We start from the raw sequence: 6186 nt of genomic DNA on the forward strand, positions 1-6186 counted from the left end.
AACAAGTGCCGATGACGTGTTAAGATTGAAACGAAGTGTATCGAACAAATGAATCAAGTGTCTCTTTCATTGATAATTATCAGGTGAAATATCTGCAGTTACCAAGGATGTTTCACCTGCATTGTACACGTGATTAATGTTTACCAAGTCTCTTTCGTAGAGGCGGTTTGTATGCTGATGTCTGGCAACGGGCATCCCCGCCGCATTGTACACGTGATTAATGTTTACATGTGTTAACTGCTAAGCAGTTACCAAGGATGGGATTATCCTCTAAATTAGTGATTAAGTAATCTAAATCTAATTCTAACATTTGTGATTCTGCACTCTGTACTCGACGTTTGTTGTGTGTTATAGTGTAATTCTATATTCGCGTTTCAACCAGGAAGTGGTGCTATTTTGCATCCACAATCTTTGTGATTCGGCGGTAGTGACTTTTGAGCATAATTGACCCTATAAACCCCATATTTACTCCATTCCAATCGGTTGAAGCTTCAAACGATTTTGTGGGGGGTGCGGCGACGGCATTCTCCCGCTTTTAGAAGGAGGGAGCTTGGCGGGCGAGGCAGCGGCGGCACCGCCGGCTGCAGGGGACCATCCGGCCGGGCAGGGGGGACAGCGAGCTCGGTTAGCGCGGGGCGGGGGCGCTCGCCGGCGTCGTGAGGAAGGAGATGTGTAGGAGGTTGAAGATGAATAGTGGCCAGGTTGTGAGGAAGGAGATGTGTGGGAGGTTGAAGATGAACAGTGGCGATGATTTTGGATCCGCCACTGTTGCTCACCCTCATGAAATCTAGCAATATGGTGAAATCTAGCAATAGGGTGGATCCGCCACCGTTGCTCACCAACAGGGGTGAGCAATAGGTAATCTAGCAACATATGGGCCAGAGAGAACATATTGCTCACCCTCATGTATGTATAAAAGATATTTAGATGTTATGGTGCATCATATCCGTTGTGCCTATGACAATAGCGTGAGCAATAATAAAAGTGCATCATAGACATAAGACTAACCTTAAGGGAATAAAAAAACAGAGAATATGTTCTCTCTGGCCCATTTTCTCTCCACCCATATTGTTTGGACATAAGCACTGTGAGCTTTATCATAGCTATTGCCCATTGAATTAGGTCTCACACTTAATACCAAGAATCTGTGCGCACATTGCTCTTACCCTGACAGATTATGTGTGGAAGTGGGGGGGGGGGGGGGGGGACAGCAAATTTTGTGAACCGGTGATAGTTTCTCTGTGGCGAGAATAATTAAGTAAATAGCATTTTGATTCATAGATAGATCATAGATACCAAGTCAGGTAGCAGCCACAAGCATCTTTATTTAACAATCATGAGAAAAATATTATCTAGTTCCATCCTAAAAAGCCTCTCCCATTCTTCACTCCATTTATGAAAATTTACCGAACAATAACTTTTTTTACCCATACCAACACCAGGGTATTTATCAAAGCTACATAGACAGTGAACCTATTAAATATTACTACGACATAGATAGTGAACCTAGCACCGGTAGCCTATTTATTCCTTATTAGCTGTCCAACTCAAGCTTTGCTCCGCCATTGCCTCCCCTGCATGCCGGAGTGGCCTGTGGTCTTCTCCCTACAAATAAATAACATACAACAATTACTTAGACGCTGCTATTTCCACTAGTCTTTCACGGATATGTTCACACTAGTTTTGCGCCATGACTGTTGAAAAGCCGGGTGCACCTTTGGTAGTCAAACCAATTTCTTTTGCAATATATAACTTCTTCCTTGCGTAGTCCACGTAGATCTTTGGTTTTGAATTTTGAAGTAAAATGAAAATGCCACAATTAACTAGGAATAACATCACCTAAATAGCCATGTCAAATTTGCTAACCAGGGTAAAAAATTAACCATTTTTTTTTTGACGGCCTCTGTGATCAATGGACGAGCTGCATCCTCTGAAACCTATGCATACAGATGTTCCATCAATATAAACTGCAAAATTCAGTTGGACAAGGAAATCATGCAAATCATGCTTACCAAATCATCAATGCGGGCCACGTAAGCATTATACTGAAAAACAGAAACAAAATTATAAGAAATTTCTATATGACTTGATCAATGGAAAAACATCCACCATAAGTGTAGGAATATGGATAATAAAACTGACAAGGATAACCATACCTTATCTTTCATTGACAATCTCGATCGAGTGTTTTTTTCAAGCTCTAGTTCAATCTCAAGACTGCACGAGGGAAACATTTTTCCATGATATACTCCCAACAGAGCTTCTCTGAAATCCATCTGAAAGAAGTTTGAGATAAATATGTCAATAAGCAAATGAGTATATAAAGCAACGCACAAATAGAAAATAACATAAAAGCACAAGTTTCTTAGTTGCGCATACTTAGGTACTAACCTTTTGCTTAGCAACCCGCTTCCAGATCTCGAAATAGACAGCATCCAATCCCTTATGCCTGAAATCAAACTTAACACTCCACATATGTTCCTGAATTTGAAAAACTCCAACTGTCAAATACCAATATGCCATTACCACCCATTGTAATTAAACTAAAACTGAATGAGGTGGCATTACTTCGAAACCGGAGAAAACTAATCTTGGGGAAACATTGGGAAAGCCTGCTGCAATCTTCAGTGCTTGAACACATGCCACATTTTGAACTCTTTCCCACTAAAATCAAAACAGTTTACATGCAAGATGTGTCAACCTAAACACATTGCATGAATGCTAATTAGGTGCAAAAGGGTTTCGGGGGATGCTTACCGGAAGTGTGTTGTCCAGCAGATAATCTTAAATCCACTGTCATGTGACAAAAAGGCTATCAGATCACAACCGTATGACCAGTAGCTTACAATTTAATCGAACTGATAATACCTTAGTCTCATTTTCTATGGCTTCACAATATTGGACATATGCTAGGTCTTCTGCATAGGTATTACGAGTTTTGCTCTCCAATCATGATACTCACCCTGCACAAAGGATACATTATCTGTTGAAAGCACTTTGATACCTGCTAATATGCCTGTACTCACATGAGAAGGATATCTAGAGGGACATTTCAAAATAGGTGATACGGGCACTTGCTGATTATCACAGTATTGATTTCCAACATATGTCTGATTTGATACAAACCACAAGCTAGACTTTGCAGATCTGATGAAAAAACAACAGTCATATGGAAATCCTATTTGATAACGTGATCTCCATCCAAATAACCAAGCCTAATATGCATTGTCCATAATCACAAAATCATAAAAGGTGTAGTCACTTACTCAAACCAGACAGCTAATATATCTTGATTGTAACTTGTTCCCTGACTAGATACCCAGTTTGTTACATATAATGAAATCGATTGCCAACGGTACATGTCTAGAAATTGCAAATACACATTTTTCTACTATAAACAAATTATCCCACAAAAGGGTGTATTGTGGAGCAGAAAATAACAAGAAAAACTATTATTTCTCTCAACTCAAAGGTTGTATAATAAGAAATATAAGCAACAACGGTGATATGGTGCACTAAAACGTTTTTTTCTACCTCCAATAATAGAAAAAGAATAGCCAGGTTGGCTATGATTGTTGACATGTACCACAATTGTTTGAGATACCAAGCCGATCCTAAATTTTACAACTGCCATTTCACTGGTCCAGTCTAACACTCTAACCACCAACTCAGGTCAAAAGGGTCTAGAGTTTTCATGTACTTGAACAATCAACTCACTTATATAAACCAAGACAAGGCTCTGGTTCCAAATAGTCAAGAGTTCTCGGGTTGATGGGGTTAGAGGAATGTGGTATGTAACTTGTGAGAGGTTTTCTTATAGCAGTTCAAAAGTACTTCAACAAAATGTAGACACAAAACATGCTATATTAGCTAGAACAAAATAGAATAATGGTTCCTTGGATGGATTATTGCTACCCTTGTTGACGTCGAAACAACAAATGTAGACACAAAACATGCTATATTAGCTTCAACAAAACTATGGCTCATAGGTGAAACAGGTCAAGGAAATCGAATACTAGTCAAATCATATCAGCATAATCATCCTCCTTTGCCAATATTTTTTTTTGGAATAAAGCTCCAAACGAATGTAAACAATAACATGAAATCCAACCAATGTAGGACGTAACCCACAAGTCCACTCCCAACTTAAAGAATGTAGTATGGGTATAGTAACATGATTGGTTGTACATAGTAACAAAAATGAGCGTTAAGCTAGCGGTAGCGGGCATGGCGAAGTTAAGTGTTGATACTTACATAACTACGAAGCACTATACGCTGGTAGTCCTCAAAGCCAACGTAGTTGCAGAGTTCATCATTGAAGTACCATTCAAGACTCTCCTCATAGTACCTAAAGTACCCCTCATCATCATTAAGAATGGACGGAGGATAGTGCTGTGTCAGACTTCCACCATCCAGCTCATCCAACTTCGCGTCGACTGATAACTACAGAAAACATTCGGAAAGTAATTAAACACAAAGCAGGGCAGATGCAGAAAACTGGAATAGAAAGGACCACAGCATGATACTGTACCTCGTACGCCCTGATGCGGTACAACGCTAGCCGCTCATTAAGCTTAATGAGCTCCTGTGGCTCATATTCCGTCATATAATCAGGGTCCACCTCAGGAGGGTCATGGTTTAACTGCCTTGAGTAATACCATATCTTCTCTGCAATGTCGTCCATGTCTAGTTCAAGGAGGGCTTGTGCGTCCCCTCTTATTCTTTCTTGTTCTTGTTTGTAGTCCTCAATGGCCTGGACGCCGATCTTGTCAGAGTTTTGACCATCTTCATCATGCGTAATAATCTCGTTGAGCGCCACAGGAGGAGGATTTTTGCCAGAACGTCCTTCTTCATCTTCATCCAGTGTCACCTTGCCATGATCGACAGAAGAAGTTGGCTTTGGCTGCTTCTCCACACTCAGTGGTGAGCGCTTCCCCCACAACAATGGAGGTTTCTTCCTGGGCTTCTCCTGACACGCTGCTGCTGTGGCTAGGAGGCATACCAGACTTTTCCATCACTAGATTTGCATCATCAATGCAACCTTTCTTCTTGAGATGCCCCTCAAGCAGCAAGGTGTGCTTCATGCTTCCTTTGTAGGTGGAGCAGCAGAGCCATCTCCTGCTTCTTGCAAGTTGGCACAGAGGTCACTGGCTGGCAAGATCTTGAGATATTGACTGGAGGCCTTATCTTAACCCGTCGAGGTTAGGGTTTCAGGGATCGCTGCGATTGGGTCGACGGTCGGAGTCCCCGCGCTGCTGGTCCTGCTGGAGAAGGTAGCCCTCGCTCGATTCGGAGAGATCGATTGGAGGAGCGAGGGGAGGGGATATGGCGTTGCCGTTCCCGTTTCGTATCGGGGAGGGGAGGGGATAACTCACGGTGGCAACGGAGCGGGGAGGTCGGGGACACAGCTCCCGTCCCCGCCCCGATCCCTGATTCCGTTCTCCGCCCCGGCCCAGATATGCTTGACGGGGAGAAATCCGTCCCCGGCCCCGGCTACGACATATCCCCGGTCCCCAATGGGCCCCACGGGGAGCAGCTGCCTGGATGGCCGGCGACGGTGAGGAGCAGCGAGGGCGCGTCCGCGCGAGGATGGACGATGACCTCGCAACTTGCAAGGAGGACAACAGCGGGGGCGCAAGGCTGGCGAGGGTGATTGGGCAAGCGGACGACTGGCGAGAGCGCAAGGAATCCAGCGGCGCGAGTATGCCGAGCCAGGGGACGACCGGCGACGAGTGCGCGGGGAGAACGGCCTGTGAGGGCTCGAGGAGGATGGTCGGTGAGGGCGCGGGGAGAACGGCCGGCGATGGCGCGAGGAGAACGGCCGGCGAGGGCGCGGGGCTGGCCGGTGAGCAGGCCCGGCCCTGGAGGGGGGCGAGCGGGGCGGCCGCCCCGGGCCCCCACTCCAGGTATACATGTATAGTATACGTTTGAGGCTAGAGTGCAGTTACTCCAAAATTCCAATCGTCAGTTTCCTTTCCCCGCTCGCAGCAAATCGCGATCTCGGCGTCGGCGTCTATCTTTCCGTGTTCCACGCTTGCTTCTGCAGTTCCACGCCCGGCCGCCGCGACTGTCGAGGCCGGCTGCGCGACGACGGCCAACGAGCGACGGCAGGCTGCAGGCAAGACGCAGCGCTCGAGGCTCGACGGGAAGCCTGGACCGGCCAACCAGGCCTGATCACGCATGTGC

At 45.2% G+C, this 6186-nt stretch overlaps 1 pseudogene; it reads right to left on the reverse strand.

Moving 5' to 3' along the window:
• Positions 1-1254: 1254 nt before the first annotated feature.
• LOC120669169 lies at positions 1255-5850 on the reverse strand (annotated as a pseudogene).
• Between the last annotated feature and the right edge of the window lie 336 nt (positions 5851-6186).

This window comes from Panicum virgatum, chromosome 4N (assembly GCF_016808335.1).
Source record: "Panicum virgatum strain AP13 chromosome 4N, P.virgatum_v5, whole genome shotgun sequence".
NCBI classification, from domain to species: Eukaryota; Viridiplantae; Streptophyta; class Magnoliopsida; order Poales; family Poaceae; genus Panicum; species Panicum virgatum.